At 42.3% G+C, this 19579-nt stretch overlaps 1 protein-coding gene across 1 annotated transcript in view; it reads right to left on the reverse strand.

Annotated features, from left to right (window-relative positions):
* The window catches only part of cadm2b (cell adhesion molecule 2b), a gene marked incomplete at both ends in the record, with an annotated part of 425499 nt that overhangs the window by 178009 nt on the left and 227911 nt on the right, over positions 1-19579 (reverse strand). The gene's annotated exons all lie outside the window — the stretch shown is intronic.

The raw sequence follows: 19579 nt of genomic DNA on the forward strand, positions 1-19579 counted from the left end.
TCACACAGTGAGCAGTAGGCTAGTTCACATAGGGAAAACTCAAACACTGCACTCAGGGCAGGCCTCATTGAGCCAAAATAGTCTACTCGCTATCGGAGGACATACAGAGCAAGCTGATTGCTGAGGGGTTGGAACGACTGGATCGGATCGCAGAGGACATCCACAGGATTACAGCAGAACTAACAGCCCCCCCCCCCCCCCCCCCCCAGGCAGTATATCGGCGATCACCGTCGCCCCTCCCCCCCAGCCTTTCCCCCCCTGTGTCACTCTCCTCCTCCCCCTCCCTCTTGATCGGGGATCCCCCTCCCCATCAACAACCCTAAAACACAGGGCGCCCCTCCCCCCCAGCTCCCCCCATCTTTCCTTCCTTGTGTCACTCTCCTCCTCGCCCCTCCCTCTTGCCATGTCATCACCAAATTACCAGGCACCCTTTCCCCCCTCTCCCTCCTCACCCCTGTACCAAACCCCCCTTCCCCCCTCTCCCTCCTCATCCCTGCTCCCCCCCCCCCCCCCCCCCCCTCATCCCCCCCCCCCCCCACCTGCCTTTCACGCCAAAAATGGTCAAACTGGTAAATGCTGGTCGGATTTACAGCCAGGCATCTCCAAAACATCAAAAAAGAACTATTCTGCCATCTTTCCTCGACAGCCCGCAACTGCAACCTCCGAAACGTCCACCACGCCTCACACCCAAACTACTGCTATCAATTTGTTCCAATAACAAACCATGCTGTTCCTGTTCTCACTACTATCAGACTCAAGAAGAAATGCCTGACTCATACACTTAGCAACCTCAGACCCATCATCGCTCAGCCAAGGCCGGCCACACCCCCCATCACAAAATCACTGACAATGGCCCTTTGAATGTTAGATCGTTGAGCAACAAATCTTTATTAATCAATGATCTGATAACTGAAAATTATTTGCAATGCATGTTCCTAGTCGAGACCTGGCTAAATGACATTACTGGTGCAACAACGCTGATAGAAGCCTGCCCTCCAAATTATAAGTATTATCAATCGGTCAGACAAAATAGAAAAGGGGGAGGGCTTGCCGCTATTTTATCTACATCGTTTGTATGTAATGACATTGGCATGGGTGAATTTACAACATTTGAATATCTTGCTATTGAGCTCAAAGCTGGACTGTGTTTGCTCATCATCACATTGTACCGGCCACCAAAATACTCATCAATATTTCTGCAGGAATTCTCAGAGCTAATCTCAGTCGGTATCCTTAGATGTGAAAGATTAATCATACATGGAGATCTGAATATTCATATAAATAAGAAGAATGACCCCAAGGCTATTGAGCTTACCAACCTACTGGACAGCTTTGAGCTAATACAACATGTAAATTAATCCACTCACCAACATGGTAACACCCTAGACTTAGTGATGACAACAAGGCTAAACATTGATAAAGTATCAGTAATCGAATTACCTATATCTGACCATCACTGTGTATTCTTCAATGCTAACCTAAACTTAACAGAGACAAAAAAGGTAACCGTTGTAAAGCGAAGAGTTGGAGTACTAGATGACATTGCAGAAGAGAAGTTCTCAAACATCATGAGACAAACTGAACCATCCAGCCTGGACTGTTCTTTAAACTGCATGGTTGAAAATCTCAACAACACCATATCATATACACTGGATGCTGTTGCTCCATTAAAGGCAAAAAAAGTCAAGTGATAAAATCTCCCCATGGTTAAATAATAGCAGTGTTGGTCAGACAAAGAGAATCTGTAGAGCTGCTGAACGAAAATGGAGGAAAACCAAGCTCACAGTCCACTGCGATATATATATAAGGAAGCCATGACTGCCTATAACAAAGAAATACGAGTGGCAAGAAAGGACTATTTCTTTTTATCACAAGTAACCATAGGAAAATTTGCTTAATATGATTTTATACTCAGTCAAGGAGGGGAACTTCCATAAGAACGAAAATATTGCACTCATAACAGTCCTCCTTAAAAAAGACAAAGACCCCACCGAGTGCAGTAGTTATAGACCCTTAAGCCTCCTCGGAACCGATATCAAACTGTACTCTAAGGTATTAGCCATCAGACTTCAAAAGCATATGACGTCTTTAGTTCATCCGGATCAGACTGGCTTCATAAGAGGCCGCTTGATCACGGATAACATAAGACGATTACTACACGTACTAGATGCTAGCAAGGACGACACCACACCTAAGGCGATGCTGTCCCTGGATGTGATGAAAGCATTTGATAGGTTGGAATGGTCATATCTATGGGCAGTATTAGAAAGGATGGGGTTAGGAAAAGGATTCATTGATATGATTAAAGTATTATACAAAGACCCATCGGCCATGATTACAACAGGTATAATCACTTCCGAAATCTTTCCGGTATCACGCTCTTCTAGACAGGGTTGCCCTCTTAGTCCCGGACTATTCGATTTATCATTAGAGCCTTTAGCACAATATATAAGACAATCCCAATCCATAGAACCAATCGTAATCAAGGGCACACAACATAAAATTAGTTTATATGCGGACGGCGTAATACTGTTCATGCAAAACCCTAACACCGCAATGCTTCATCTTCTCAAGTTGATTGATGACTTTGGCGATCTATCGGGATTTAAGATAAATTGGCCAAAGTCGGCTTTTCTTCCACTTAACGCCCCTGCAAAGAAAATATACTCCTTCCAGAAGAAATACCAATGGTTAAACACTTTAGATGTTTGGGAGTTGAAGTATTCCCTACCATAAGCCAAACGGTGAAGCACAATTACATAAAAATCAAAAATAAAATAAAATACGACTTTGACAGGTGGTCAAAACTTAAAAACTCAGTACAGGCACGGGTATCAATAGTTAAGATGGATGTCCTACCTAGAATCAACTTCATCAGCTCAATGCTACCGTTACCCCCTCCAGATGGTTACTGGAAAAAATTACACTCTTCCGCATACAGATTTATATGGAATAACAAACCACCACGTATAAAAAGATCCACCGCACAGAGAAACAAAGCCGACGGAGGTATGGCATTTCCAGATTTTTTCCACTATTTTAAGGCGTACACTTTAAGACCACTGACAACCTGGTTTGATCCCCAAGCATCAGTATCCTGGAGAAATTTAGAAGTAAATATAGTAGCACCACATAGACTGCAGGACATAGTATACACCAAATTATCAATTAAGCAATGCGAACTGAAATTTGGCTCCATTATTACTCATGCGATCCGGATATGGCGTGAAACACAAAAAAAATATTCGAACCCACATAAATGGCATAATCATACTCCCTTATTCAATAACAATGCACTCCTGATTGGAAAACGACCTATAAGATTCCCTAGATGGGAAAAGCAGGGCATACACACATTAGGAGATGTTTTCAACAAACAGGGTTTTTGTAGTTATGAGGAAATACACAACATTTTTTATCTCACCAGTTCCACATAATATTTTTACGCACAGTTATTGTTATGTTTGAAGGCTCATGGTATCCCATTAAGGATACCAATTGTACACCACAGATACCACAAATTCTTCTATGAAAGAGAGACATCGAGAGGTTTTGTATCAGATTTTTATCATCAATTACTAACGTCCTCGTATGAAATCCTCCACCTAGACTCAGTCTGGAGGAGGGATATACCAGACCTGGAAATACATTTTGATTGGCAAGAAGCCTGGGCAAATGTTCGACTTGCGTCACGTAACCCGGACCATCAACAAATCAATCTTAACTATATTCATAGGACATACCTGACTCCTATAAGACTGAACAGAATGGGTCTTAAACAAGACTCCAGATGCACCTTATGTACAAATGGGGATGAGGGTACATTTATGCACATGTATTGGGACTGCCCACCAGTTAAGATATTCTGGAAAGAAGTGACCCAGCAATTATCAAATCTCTTAACTCTGAATATACCTGTACACCCCTCTGTATTACTGTTGAATGATGTTTTTGAGTTTGCAGTCCCTATACAGCTAAAGAGATTGGTTTTATCTGGTATCATAGCGGCTAAAAAGCTGATAGCATCACGATGGTTTCAACCGGAAAAAATTTGCCGGAAGGTCTGGATTCTTACATATCTCGATGTGATTTATCTAGAAATATCTACAGCAAGAATTTTGGGTCTCAGTGAATCCAAAATTACAATGTGGCTAGAAGTGGTGGAGAGAATAAAAGCTAGCATATGAATTGTAGTGCCTGGTTAGGAGCGAATGATAATGGATGGATTATCCAAGGGGGGGCCCGGGGGGGGGGGAGCGAGCGAGAGCATATGTGTGTAGGGTATTAGATAGCAAGTATTAGGTGTATATCTTGTATAATACATTTATTTAAATGGTGATTTCATTGGATGTGCACTGTTAATTAATGCTTGTATATCAAATTTTATGTTGTTATGTTTATGTTTATGTGTTTGTTTAAAAAATAATAAAAAAATAAAATATAAAAAAAAAAGTTACAAAGGGTGCTTGATACCGGCGTCTAGCGTGATGCGGCCGGTATTGCACCTTGGCATTCTCAGGATGATTCCCCATGTTAACCCCCAGTCCGTGTGCCTGTAATGAATAGAAATATCGAATAAAAGAAATAACGATCAAATAACGAGTATACAAATTAAGCCCTGTTTTGACCCAAAGGACACATACTCTATACTGCTGCTTGTGTGATGATTCAGTCAGTTTATCAGTTTGAGTTCCCTACATAGTCATAGCCTATATGCGACATGTTGGCAAGGAAATAACTATAGACACACAGAGAGAGAGCTGTCCATCAGCTCTTACCCTGAATCAAAAGGGACCTTCAATGGAGATTACTGAACAGCAGCTGAGTCAGACTGAAGCTCCTTTGACTGAGAGGAAGTACTGAGCGCTATCCTCTCCTGTGATTTCCCACCATGGGGATTGGGGGAAGGGTTGCAGTGCTGGCAATAAATAACCCTGCTGGATAAGTCTAAACAGAGGTGTTTCTGCATCACAGGAGGGGGGGGGGGGGATGAAGAGGTGGCTGGAAGCAGCTTGTGTCTAGACTCTAGAGGGGATATTAGGAAGGGTTGTGTCTAGAGGGGGTATCAGGAATTGTTGTGTCTAGAGGGGGTATCAGGAAGCTTGTGTCTAGAGGGGGTATTAGGAAGCTTGTGTCTAGAGGGGGTATCAGGAAGGGTTGTGTCTAGAGGGGGTATCAGGAAGGGTTGTGTCTAGAGGGGGTATCAGGAAGGGTTGTGTCTAGAGGGGGTATTAGGAAGGGTTGTGTCTAGAGGGGGTATTAGGAAGGGTTGTGTCTAGAGGGGGTATTAGGAACGGTTGTGTCTAGAGGGGGTATTAGGAAGCTTGTGTCTAGAGGGGGTATTAGGAAGGGTTGTGTCTAGAGGGGGTATTAGGAAGGGTTGTGTCTAGAAGGGATTTCCAAGTGCTATATCTGTTACCTCGTGTGGTCACTTGATGGACAATTGCTGGACAGCCAGACCTTGTCTTAATCTTCGCCTAGAACATATATAATCCTAACCCTTACCTTAACCCTAACCTTGACCTACACTGGAGACCGCATGCGCCTGACCCTATAACCTAGAATATATCTCACTTGCTGAAATCTCCTGTATCCCAGCAACCACCGTATCAAAAAGTGGGCTATAGGTAGTATATCCCTCCATCCCTCCCTCCCTCCCCTCCCTCCCTCCCTCCCTCCCTCCCTCCCTCCCTCCCTCCCTCCCTCCCTCCCTCCCTCCCTCCTAAGATTCCATGTGTGACTGGTTTTTAGGTGTACAGTGAGTGACATTCATCACAGGTATTGGTTTCAACCGATTGGGTTCCAAGCCAAGGAGTGACGCTTGTAAATATTATTCAAGCAGAGTTGAGTTGGTTTAGATTATGAGAGATGAAATCAATGGGATGATGAACATGTCACCACCAGAAACGTCCTTGATAGCGATCCACATAACTTGGGGGGTTTTGCCACCAGACCGATAAACGCTCTGATTAATAAAGATCCAAAAGGACACATGCTTGACTCTGTGATCTATGCCGCATGTTTTCTCAATTACCATAAGTATGGATTTCCTTTAGAGTGTTGCGAAAGCCATCAGGTGGGAATGAATGATAATGGCCGACACGTCGTGTTGAGACATTTAAAAGGTGCATTTCACAGAGAGAGAGAGAGAGAGAGAGAGAGAGAGAGAGAGAGAGAGAGAGAGAGAGAGAGAGAGAGAGAGAGAGAGAGAGAGAGAGAGCGAGAGAGAGTGAGAGAGAGAGAGAGAGAGAGAGAGAGAGAGAGAGAGAGAGAGAGAGAGAGAGGGGGGGGGGGGTGATTGATGTGGATTAGACCTTCCATCTCCACATAGTAGTACTGCTCTTATTTGCTGTTGCATGTGGATCAAAAAACCTTGCTCTGTGGGTGGAGCCTAGCCCCTCTGAAAGTTGGAGTGGAAGAAGGGAAGGAGGTGCAAGCACATTTCCATCAGGCCTGCAACAATCGCGTTTATCGCCTCGCAAATAATTACAAATTAACAATTTAATTGTGTCACTGGGCTTCGGTCCAAAGTGTGCCCAGATCAGTGAGGTCATATGTGGCTTCGCTACGAGATCCATGGTGATCACTGTGCTACATCGCCATGACAACAAGCGATGACAAAGGGAAACGAGTGTTGGTGAACTTCAAAGGGCTTCAGGGCGCAGACTGAAACCACATCTAACCTCTCTGCGACCTCTCCTGCACGGAGATTATAGACTGTTTAACAGGCAGATTGATCTGAATCTCCTGACCTAGGAGGTGAAAGGATACACATTTTGACCGGTTTACAAACAAACATTTGCTTTTATTGAAAATGAAGCTCTCTTATCTAGATAATTTGCCCAGTGATTACCAAATACCTCCCCTGTTTACTGAGAAGTCATCATGTGTTCAATAAGCCTTGTATCTGAAAAGGAATGGTTACTTTATCATGCTGTCTGAAGGTCTTCTTAATACACCATCTGAAAGTGATCATACAGAGATGTGATTTTGTTTGTATTATATTTTTGCCTATATATTTCTGCTAATACAGTGTTCCTGTAATGTCACTTGTGTCTACCACATGCTTTCTCCAACACATGCAGAGACAGCCAGCGGCTCTCTTTTCACCTGGCAGCGAGGACTCTCATTGGTGAAGTGTAACGCGTGGGAGGTCACGCTGCCTTCACCATTTCCTGCCTTTCGCTGAGCAGGCGCCCAGACCTGACCTGTAGGCGTCACTGTCCACAACGCCAGATTACCACCCACGACTTCCCTCCCGCTAACTCAGCCAAACGAGTTAGTATGACGATCGGCCCAAGCCGCAGGCAATGCTGACTCTGGGAGTAGAGACCGCAGCCTCTTGCATTGGTGACGAGCGCAATCTCCGCTATGCCACCCGACCGCTGTGTGGAGTGTAAAAATTGCCGGATTTAGCACGAGGCTAATTTTCATCCGTTGTCCCCAATCATAAAAACAGTAAGAAATGTACAAATACATAAAAACAGGACACATAAAAACAGTAAAAGAAAATTACAAATAGGCCTACATAACAGCAATACACAGAAATACTAGTGGCTAGAGATATGTCACGTGTTCACATGACTGGTTGGTCTTCAGCCTTTTTTTGTTGCCCTCCAAAAGAAGCAAGGGTGGGGCTTTCCCTTATGGAAATGGGGAGACTGTTCCATGTTTGACTGCCTTTTATGGACAGGACGTTTTGGCCAAACGTGGTCAGTCTACGTTGGACCATGCAGTCACCTCTGGTGTCTGACCTGGTGCAGAGTCCAGTGTTTCTTTTTTTGTAGATGAATTCCTGTACAGTCTAATGTCTAATACAGTCTAATACAGGAATGTCTAATAAAAATGTTGTAGAAAGCTTTCGGATACACTCAAACAGTGACAGAATTAGAACTATAGATAAATGCAATTTTATTAACATATAAAATACATGTGCACTAGGGGTGTAACGGTACACAAAAACCACGGTACGGTACGTACCTCGTTTTTTTTTTATCAACTTTTTTTCCCATTTTCAATTTTTTCTCCCAACCCAATTTCGTATAGTCCAATTCTACCCTCCCCTGTCTCGAACGCTGTTAGGCCATGCCTCCCACAAGCCGGCTGCAATGTGGACGAAGCCTTACATCACGTGTCCCCTCCGGTACTCGAGGAAGCAGCCGTCGCATCTTTTCACCTGCACAGCGCAATCTCTCAGCGTCAGGGGTCTGTGTGGGAGGGACACGCCGCCCCCGTCGCTTCCTGATTCTGCTGCGCAGGCGCACCAACCGACCTGTAGGAGTCGCTGTCCACAACGTCCGATCCCCACCCATCAGCTTCCCACCCCCTAATACTGGCAATTGTATTAGTATGAACGACCAGCCAAGCGGATAGCAATGCGGAGAGCTGGGCTCGAACCCAGCGTCTCCTGCATTGGTGGCGAGCGCCTTGCCCACTACACCACCTAGCCACCCTCGGTACGTACCTCGGTTTTGAAGTCAAGGTTCGGTACGGGTTTCGGTACAGTGGGGAAAAGTTTGGCTTTCCATGTTCCAAAAAATAATAATAATAATTATATTAGATTGTGAAAAATACAGCCCCCAGTGGGCGGTCGTTAGTGGTTAACATACCGTTGTATTCGTTCGGTACACTACACAGCCGTTCGGTATGGTACGGTACACACTGAAACTTGTTCGGTTTGGTACGGATACGTGTACCTTTACACCCCTAATGTGCACACATAACATATAGTGTAACATGGGGGGCACTAGGACCCATGAGTACCCTGGCCAGGTATTGCCAGAGTATGTAGAGGAAGTATCACACGAGTGAGACTTCACGTTTGTTGCCATCTGTTTGAATGGAAGCACGATATACATTAGCAGAGCCAAGTTATTCGTGCTGCCCCACGCTTTTAAGGTATGAGCAGGCTAAACACCTTTTTTGTTGGTAAATCTATTCCATCATTTCCGACCTACAACTCTTATATTTTGTGTAGACGTACTTGATGTGGTCGGCGCTAACGTTACATTTGAATTATGTGTTTGTTCCTAATGTGTGTATTTTCAGGCTGTATCGGCGCCTATACAGCCTGAAAATACAAATAATTATTACACTCATGTCATCATCACATACTATACTGCCCTGTCAAGGCTAACCGCAGTAACCTGAAAAAAGTCTAAATTTAGTTATGAGTGAAATTGACCTTGTCAATAAATGTTTTATCTTGTGACCAAGTTTCAGATGTTAATGTCGCTCAGTTTTGGAGATATGGAGTTTTAAAAACTGCAGTAACTACAAAATCACACTCAAAACCCAGGCAGACCGCAGTAACTTCCAAACAGTGAAAAATGGCTTTAAAGTGTTTTGACTTGCCATCCAAAATGTGTTATAGGTAGATAGATGATAGTACCCAGATTTAACATGTATTAATGAAGTAATCTTTAGGCATACAAAAATATGACATAATTATTTTAATTAACCCCAAAAAAGCAGATACTGCACTCTGCTGCACGATTTCCTTAAATAATTATACAGGTAATGTACAGGCAAAGTGCAGTAACTTCAAATACAATGTTGTTTTTCCTCCAGCTTTCATAACTTAACCTAGCCATTTTGAAAATGAAATTTGACACCTGAATATATTGGAATGATGATGATCCAAATAAAATGGCTAGGTTAAGTTATGAAAGCTGGAGGGAAAACAACATTGTATTTGAAGTTACTGCACTTTGCCTGTACATTACCTGTATAATTATTTAAGGAAATCGTGCAGCAGAGTGCAGTATCTGCTTTTTTGCGGTTAATTAAAATAATTACGTCATATTTTTGTATGCCTAAAGATTACTTACATGTTAAATCTGGGTACTATCATCTATTTACCTATAACACATTTTGGATGGCAAATCAAAAAACTTTAAAGCCATTTTTGTTTGGAAGTTACTGCGGTTAGCCTTGACAGGCCAGTATACTGAGCACACATTAGGAACAAACACATAATTCGAATGTAACGTTAGCGCCTACCACATCAATTACATCTACACAAAATATAAGAGTTGTAGGTCGGAAATTATTAGATTTAAATAGATTTACAACAAAAAAGGTGTTTAGCCTGCTCATACCTTAAAAGCATGGGGCAGCACGAATAACTTGGCTCTGCTAATGTATATCGTGCTTCCATTCAAACAGATGGCAACAAACGCGTGAGACATCCTCTACATCAGGGGTCTCAAACTTGCGTCCCGTGGGCCAATTGCGGCCCACTGGATGATATTTTGCGGCCCACTACTTGACATCAAAGTTTAGTGTTAGTGCGGCCCGCGCGCAACTTGTTGGATGTTTTATTTATTTTATCACTTGTAGGCTACCATAGCGCAGGTTCATGACAGCAACGTTACGTTAGTCACTTGGTTGAAACGTGATTTCGGAGTGATACCAAGTGGAAGGAAAATATATCCAGTGTGTATGGCAGGCATTCTCGAAATTCTCTGCTGTCTCCTCTGCAAGCAGTGCTCTGCCTGTCTGTGTCTGTCTACTCTGGTCCAATCACATTCAGCGTCCCGTCAGCGTTTCTCCCCCCCACCCACAGTCTGTGAATCAGAGCAGAGTAGGGCGGGTTTTCACGGAATGAGTGTTGTCTCTTTCAGCGGGTCCGAGTCAGAGCGAGAGTTGACAGCGCATCTACTGGTAGTCTAATCTGCAGGTACTGTAGCTAGTAACCTCGTTCCCAGTTTTACAGTATCTCCGTGAGATAAATGTAGCTAGTTTCGCCAGCAGGCAGTTAGTAGAAAAATATGGCATGATCATGCTGAATGGACTGAAAAATATGCGTGTAACCTCCCAGCACCAAACCAATGTGCCTAATATAATATGCCAAGAAACGGTAGCTCTTGTGAAGAGTGGCAATTTGAAACGCCACTACGAAACAAAACACAGTTATTTTGATGCAGCCTTTCCTCAAAATTCAGTGCTAAGAACCACAAAAATAAATGGAATGAAATGATCATATCAAGCTGCAAGCAGAATTATTGTTAAAGCTATGTCACAATGAGAAAAAGCAACCAAGTCCTCACAGCATGGGTGTTGGCTAAACACAAGAAGCCATTCTCTGATGCATACATAATAAAATAATGTATGACTGAAGTGATGGAGACCATGTTTGAAGGCAAACAAAAGCAAATCCTCCTCAGATAGCACAGCAACCAGAATAACTGAAATACTGGCTGATGATTTGATTAAACAGCTTTGTGATAGAAATGCACAGTGCATTTCCATAGCTGTGGATGAGTCCACTGACACCACTGAGAATGCTCAGTTGCTGGTGTTTGTGAGGTTTTAGTGAGTTTGTGAGAAGATTGGATCAGTTGTACTTTTTTTTGGAATACTTGAAACCCTTTTTTGTGGAATATTTGATGCGGCCCAGCCTCACCCAGACTCAACCTCCAGCGGCCCCCAGGTAAATTGAGTTTGAGACCCCTGCTCTACATGCTCTGGCAATACCTGGTCAGGGTACTCCTGGGTCCTAGTGCCCCCCAAGTTACTATATTATGTGTGCACATGTATTTTATATGTTAATAAAATTGCATTAATCTATAGTCCTAATTCTGTCACTGTTTGATGTCACAAAGAAGGGTGTATCCGAAAGCTGTCTAATACATTTGTAACCGATGATGAAAAAGTGAACAAATAATTAACTGTATTAGACATTTGTTAATGATGAATAGGCTTCACTTTAGATTAGGGCACACAATAGTATATGTAAATGATTTATAGATGTTTTATGAATGTCTTAACAAATCATTTGTTGAACATGAACAAATAAATGGAGGTACAGTATAGTTGTTTTTCAAAGCATCTACAAATGTGTTACTACACATTAAATAACATTATTTAATGATGAACAAATCAAGTACAAACAATATTGATAATGAGTTATAAATAATGTAGAACTAATTTGTAAATGTTATACAAATATAGTTATGATTTAATAATAATTTATGAATGTATATAAATGGTTTGTTCATGATTAGTTCATTATCTACAAATACCTTATAAAGGGTATATAGGTCTTATAAGGGCTTGCGTCCACCTGCTGCATATTTCTGGGTGCAAGCGTCTTTTGCCAATTGATCCCAATGGGGAGGGAGCGTATGCGGCCGCTTGCTGCCGCCTATAGGAAATGCGCTGTAGTCGGCTTCTTTTTTCAGCGCTTTTCATCTTTTTTGTGCGGCAGCACCCAGCGTTTAAAGTTGAACACTTCTGAACTTTTCAGAGCGATGCGCTGATCGTCTTTTCAGACAACCAATCACAGCCGTGGCGCTCGTGACACATTCGTAACCTGACACCGGAGTTGCCTGCCTGCCTACCCACAAGAGACAGGAGCAGTATGAGGGCAAGCGTCTGCTGGTTGGTGGTCATTGCGATTCGCGACAAAGCACAAATACACTAATAACTACACGAATACACTAATAAAAAGCTAATAAAAAGCAAAGGGCGAACTGTGGTGTCAGGCAATAACTATATATAATTAATATACAATAAAGTGTATTAAAATATGCTATATGTGCAAAACCGCGGCAGTAAAATACGATAAAAAGATGGCTGTCGCTAGATTTCTTTCTCTCTGTCATCTTGCTACAAGGCGTTTTTTTTTTTCTCACAGCAAGCGCTTCATCCCAGCACTACCGGCGCACTGCCAGCGTTTTTCAGCTGGAAATATGCGGCAGGTGGACGCAAGCCCTAACTGAGTGTTATTATAAAGTGTTACCAAGTTATGTAATTTTGCAACCAAGGGTCTCACAGGGTACTTATGAAATGTATACCCCGCATTTCATTGTATACCCCGCATTTCATTGTATACCTGTATGCCGTGACAATTAAAACTCTTGACTTGACTTGAAGGGTGCCGTGACTGAAAAAAAGTTGAGAAACGCTGGTATATATGGTGTGGCTTTGTGGTACCACAGTAATTTCTGTGGCTCTTAGTCTCTGACTAGTTGGCCACCCCTGCAGTAGAGGTTCGATTTTTAAGAGTTGGATCTGTAATTTCTATTTAATTTCTTCCTTAATTTACATGAATTAACATAATAATACGGTTATTTTGTGGGTTTATTAATTCATTGACTGCCACGCTGTTTTCCCATCTTTACTCCCTGGCGCCAGCGTTATTGACAATTTTCACGATGTTTGCGGACCCATCGTAATATATTCTATATTATAGCTATGGAGACAATAGTACGGCTCATTTGACAGGCACTATTTATAGTCCAACATGGACTAACCAGTTAATTTCTACATACTTTCGTTTGTGCACTATTCCATGCTAAACATCGCCCCGTTTAAAAAATAATCCAGTCTCGTTTTCTAGATAGTGAGATATGACGTGTTATATGCATATGCGCAAAATCGTTCAGGTTGCTCGCCTGAAACCTATATTATTTCCAAATCAAAGGTATATACCATATTAGATGTTTCTTCACAAAATCATCAAGGGGGGTGGGGGGTCGTTTTACAAAGCTGCGATCGTTACCAAAAGCATGTTTTAGGTTCGGTAAAATACGACGCTGTGATCAATACAAAAGCATATTTTAGGTTCGGTAAAATAGACCTAAAATAGACCTTACCTTAGTCGGAAGGTACTCCAAAATGAATAATCCCAGTAGTTCCATCGCGATCGCCATTACTGGTGTGCATTGGGCCTGGCCTATAATATGGGAAACAATAGGTTTCAGGCGAGGCACTGAAAGACAACTGAGAGACCCAGTTCAAAAGGTAGGCGATACAGCCACCTGTCAGGATTTGATCGTCATTGCAATTATAACATAGGCAGCGGTGCCAGGGAGACACAGGCAGGTCCGCGCGAGTGTTTAGAATGGGAACATCGAAAAAAAGAAAAAGTTGCAAAATTTAAAAGGACTCTGTTCCCTAGTGATATACTGTATGGTCCCAAGATGGTGGTCTCTCCAGTTTTAGCAAATTAGTGGTAATATTAGTGGTAAACTTGTTTTAAGTCCGCTCACCCAGAACAGTTCCTTTCATATCGTACACCTACAATATATTTTGGGCAATCTGACAACATTATCTGCGATCTTCAGCTCCCCAACGAGTTCGCTCAGACACAGAGGAATATCATCACAGCGCGGCTGGCTGGCCGAGCTCCTCGCCCCTGCCATGTTCGTAAGTAGAAGAGGGGTACACGCGGAGGACTGAGCGCTAAGCTAAAGCTAGTTCCCCACCACCTATCGCTTCCCAGCATCTTCCTTGCTAACGTGCGCCCTCTGGCAAACAAAATGGATGAACTCCGGCTGCAGATCAATCATAAATGGATTAAGGAGGCTTAATAGCAAGATGCATGACAGTGCTATTGGGCTACCAGACCGCACTCTCTACAGTTTACAGTTTAATCACCTGTACATTGTTATATTTACTCTTATATTTGCACTATGGTTGGATGCCAAACTACTTTTCCTTGTATTGTATTGGCTGTATAATGACAACAAATTTTAATCTAATCTAATCTAATCTAATCTAATATAATCTAATCCAATCTAATTAGGTGGACATGAAACTACTTATACTATTTTCTAGATACTATATGTACAGTAATTCAGTGTATATCCTACACTGACCTGTATTACCCACCTTCATCTAACCACTAACATATAATTAAATGACAGTCCTCATTGTCAAGACACACAAAATCGCAAGTGATTTAGAGCTGCTACTAACAATTATTTAAGTAATAGATTCATCCAATGATTATTTCAATTATATCAATTAATTGGTACATCTAAATGGATAATTTTCATTCCACCACCCAAAAAAAGAAACACTTTTTCGTTTCCCCATGAATGCACACTTAAATCTAGCTAAAGATGCACTTCAACAGGATCTTTTTAACCAATCGTAACCTTTTAAAATAAAATTCTTCTTCTTCTTTTGTATTTGATTGTATTAACCAATCTGTCAATCAATTTAATCAATCTTAGCACTTTTGAATGAAATTCATATGTAGTAGAGCTGTTCTGAAACCCACATTGTATATGTTATTATATCATGCCTCCCACCCACAAGGCTGGCACCTCTCTTGACCTCTTATTCTCCCATGACTCCAGCATAATTAACACCACAGTAACTCCCCTCCGCCTATCAGACCACGTCTTTGTATCTTTTTCACCGGCTCTTATGCTAAAACCAATCACTCCAACTCACGCTGTCTCATTCAGACGCAGCCTAGACTCTTTGTCCCCCTCCACCCCGCCCAACCCCCACGCCTCTGACATCTCACGAAGAAGAGATCTCGGTCTCATAGCGCTTTACCTGCATAAATAAAGGACAAAAAACACCCTGTCTGCATCGAGTGGGACTTTCTCAAGAAGCCTGCCAGCCGTTTCACCCCGACTGTGGCTGACGGATGCATTAGAGAAGAGAGACAGAGGCTGAGAGCTGCAGAGAGGAAGTGCAAAAAGACTTGCCTCCCTGGTGACATCACCACTTAATTACCATGTCATCTCTTGTCAGTATTTGCACTTCTTCAATCAATATCTTAAAAAATATATATATATAATAATAAAATATATACAGTATACTAACCTTCCTACTGTCTTTTACTATCATGCACTTTGCTACTAATCTGTCTACTACTATGCACTCAAGACTGTAGCAAGACTGTCCTCCCTCCCCCAGCCCTGAACCCCAGCGCCATAGATAACGTCTATCATCTTTCTCCTCTCCTTTCTCTCTAACTGACTTGAACATGCCGTATCCAACCTGCTCTCTGATTTTCCATCTATTACAGAATGACCTCCTGGACCCTGAGGCTTCAAGAGATGTCACTCCACAGAGACGACCCTCGTACATCAGACCGGCAATGCGCCAATTGCGTCAATTTTGATCACCACGCCTCTATTTTGGTTGCGCCACGCCCCTTTTGGGGTGAGACAACTGGGGGAGTAGATAACACATGGATATAAATCACGCTGAAGACTTTAGTTACCCAGAAATAGTCATTACCTCTTAGTTTTAGGTCACTTGGAGATTCATGAGCGTAATAATATTTGGCGAGGTAGGGAAATGAGGAAATAACCTGCAGCTGTGGAAATGCATTAAAATCGAACCCAACTTTTTACAATGTGTGTGAACGCTCAATGGTGGCCAGTGTTTAAGTTTAAGTTTATTTGGATCCCCATTAGCCACAGCAGTGCTGTGGCTATTCTTCCTGGGGTCCATAACACGTAAAATACAGTTATAGGCTTTATACACTCACAACATAGATAAATTGTTATATAAAATTGAGGGGATCTTTGTAACAACAATATTCCTAGTGAATACAAGGAGTGAGCACTGAGCAGAGTAACTTATGTTTGACAAGAAAAGTGTTGGAAATAAATTGCTTGACTTAACATGATGCACTAACAAAGCAAACATTTCAAACAATATAAGCATTCTGCAGACAAATACAATGGCGGTCAATAGGAACAGTGTCTGTGTTTTCCCAAAAAGAAAGCGGGGCTGTGAACGAAGCTAAAGTACCCGGATTTGCCGATCAGATGTATAGCAGTGGCTCTTCATTTAGCAAGAGTGAAAGGTTTGGACCTGTCAGCAACCTTCGACACAGTCAACCATTAGATCCTCCTTGCATCACTTGCAGAAATGGCAGTTGCAGGTTCTGCGCTGACATGCTTCTATCAAGTATCATGATCATGACTATCATCAACTATCGGACCTGTGCCCCCAACACATCGGTGTCCCCCAGGGCTCAGTCCTTGGACCCCTCCCTGTCTCTCTCTACACCAAATCTCTGGGTAACATTATCACTTCTCATACCACTGCTATGCTGACGACACTCAACTCTTCCTCTCCTTTCCTCCCTCCAATACCCAAGTCTCTGAACAGATCTTGATCTGCCTGTTTTTTCCCCCATCTAAATGGTGACCAGCCACCTCAAACTAAACCTGAGCAAAACGGAGCTACTTCACTTGCCAGCAGAATCATCCCCATTAACAGATCTTTCAATCACTGTGGAGAACGTAGCCATCTCCGACCCGACCTGGCCTGAATGCAGCCGTCTCCGACCGCCAAGAACCTACGTGTGGTCCTTGATGACCAGAACCTGCAGATTCTTCCTGAGCAATGTGAGAAGGATCCGCCCCTTCCTGACAAAAGAAGCCATCCAAGTCCTCCTGCAATCAACTATTGCAATGCACTGCTAGCTGGTCCACTGGCTTGCGCCACCAAGCCACTTCAACTCATACAGAACACAGTGGCCCGCCTGATCTCCAGTCAGTCCACGTCACCCTGCTTGAGCTGCACTGGCTGGCATTCCGTGCAACAAGTGGTCTCTAACTACACACCATCAAGACCCCTGTGCTCTGCATCTTCCAGCCGCCTGATGTCCACTCCTCTTCAGGCTCCTGGGGGGTCATTGAAATGAAGCAGACTATTTTCTGTCCACAGTAGTGGAACAAACTTCCCACCACAGTCAGGATGGTTAAAACTCTGCCAATATTCTTACTGTCTTAGTGTCTTCTTACTGTCATCCACTCTTCCTAATATACTACATATACTCAACACTGCAGCACTCAAGTCTGAACACTTTGATGAACATTGTTAGCTGATAGAGTTGTACCCTTCCTACTGACTTGTCGTACAACACTTGTAAGTCGCTTTGGATAAACACGTCAGCTAAATGACAAAATGTAAATGTAAATATTCCGCTGTCAACTAAAAACACACCTTTTCAATCACTATCTGAATAAAATAAAATTAACCTTCTTATTGTCTATACAATTATGTACTATACTACTATAGTATACTACTATAAAGGAATATCTTATACTACTATTTACTATACTACTATTTACTATACTACTACTGTACAGTATGTCGATACTTCTATTTACTACTACTGTATGTCTATACAACTATTTACTATACTACTAGCCACTGTATATCTATACTACTATGTACTATGCTACTACAGTATTCCTATACTGCTATATGCTACTATGTCAAAGTGAAACACTCAAGTTCAGCACTGCTAGACAAACGATACTACTTTCCTCTAACCACCAAGGGTGTACACTTGTGCTGACGCGTTGCACACAATGTACAAGTCGCTTTGGATAAAAGTGTCAGCTAAATGACTAAATGCAAACGTAAATCGTATTAACTAGGTCTGAGGAAATGTGGTACCTATTTGTCTGTCAAATGAATGCCATACAAGGGCACACGCTGCTAATCTCTGTGTACATGGTGTATGCCAATGTAAAGTATGTACAACAAAACTGCTTCGAAACATCAAGCTAGAATTCAATTATGTGAATGCTGAATGTGTATCTTCCATTAATCAAAAGCTAATTTCCTAATTAATCATTTTCTAATTAGAAAGCATTCTGTTTTCAAAAGCCCTCCGCGGCTCATTCATGTATATTTAATGACTCGGTTTGGTTTAAATCTTGTCAAAGAAAAACACTGGCCTAATTAATGCAGCCACTATTTGAGATTAAAATTATGATGTGGAGCATCTCAGTGAGTGATACATCTCTCTCGTACTTTAAACAAACTATTTTCACTTCCCTTTAGATAACCATCACACAAAGTAGTAGAAAGTAGAACATAATCCCCATTCCTTCCCTTTACTTATACACACACGTACACATAATCGGTAGAAAATGGAAACGCCAGCAACCAAAGCATCCACATGCTGTAGGAGAGTAAGTGTATAGGCGCAGTGAGAGTTCCCAGACATGGAGGGCCACTGGGGTGTTATCGTTGGAATGTATGCATATAGAGGTTGTTATCCGTCAGCAAGAAGCAACATCAGAAAAGGCAAATTGTGTGTAAATTTGTTATGGATCAAATCACTCATCCAGATACTTATGCTGCTGGATGCATGTTCTTTTTAGATGCAAAGCACCTCATAGACTGGTGTGACTGAGTGGTTTTGAACCTGGCTGGGAGCATAGGATCCACAGGCGGCCGCACTAACCAGCTGAGCTAAAGGGTCAGACCCATTAGCAGGTGCTGGTGGACAGCGACTCAGTCATCAGTAGTTTACAGTCATCCTCCCCACCGAGAAGTGCGTTCTCGTACGTTCTTTTGTCTGTGCGTGCACTGTTCCGGGGTTAAGGCACTGAGATCCCAACCTGGACACAGATTCACATCCCACGACGGTCACCAATGTAACTAGTAATAGAGTAATAGCCCGCCTATACTTATAATATACCTTTTTCTTTTTTTTTATATATAAAATAATGACACAGGAGACATGAGATCTGGTCGTCAACACAACAGCTTCTTTTCCTCATTTATTTACTTCTTCTTCTGCTCCAAAATACCAAATGGAGTGGAGAAGAAGTGGGACAGATGTGCACATATAAACTATTCCCCAAATCAACCCCAAAGAGGGGGTTGCATGTATATTAGGCTATACCCCACATGATCCGATTATGAATGAATGGATCATTTATTTTCACGTCATACAATTGATGTGTTCCATATCCTACACCGTCATTTTCATTCATTCAGGTTAGGACAAAGATTGATCCAACAAAAAATAAACATGATAATGCGTCAAGAGCAGAGCTCTGCATTTAATCGG

This window comes from Notolepis coatsorum (assembly GCF_963971535.1).
Source record: "Notolepis coatsorum genome assembly, chromosome: 1".
Lineage (NCBI taxonomy): Eukaryota > Metazoa > Chordata > Actinopteri > Aulopiformes > Paralepididae > Notolepis > Notolepis coatsorum.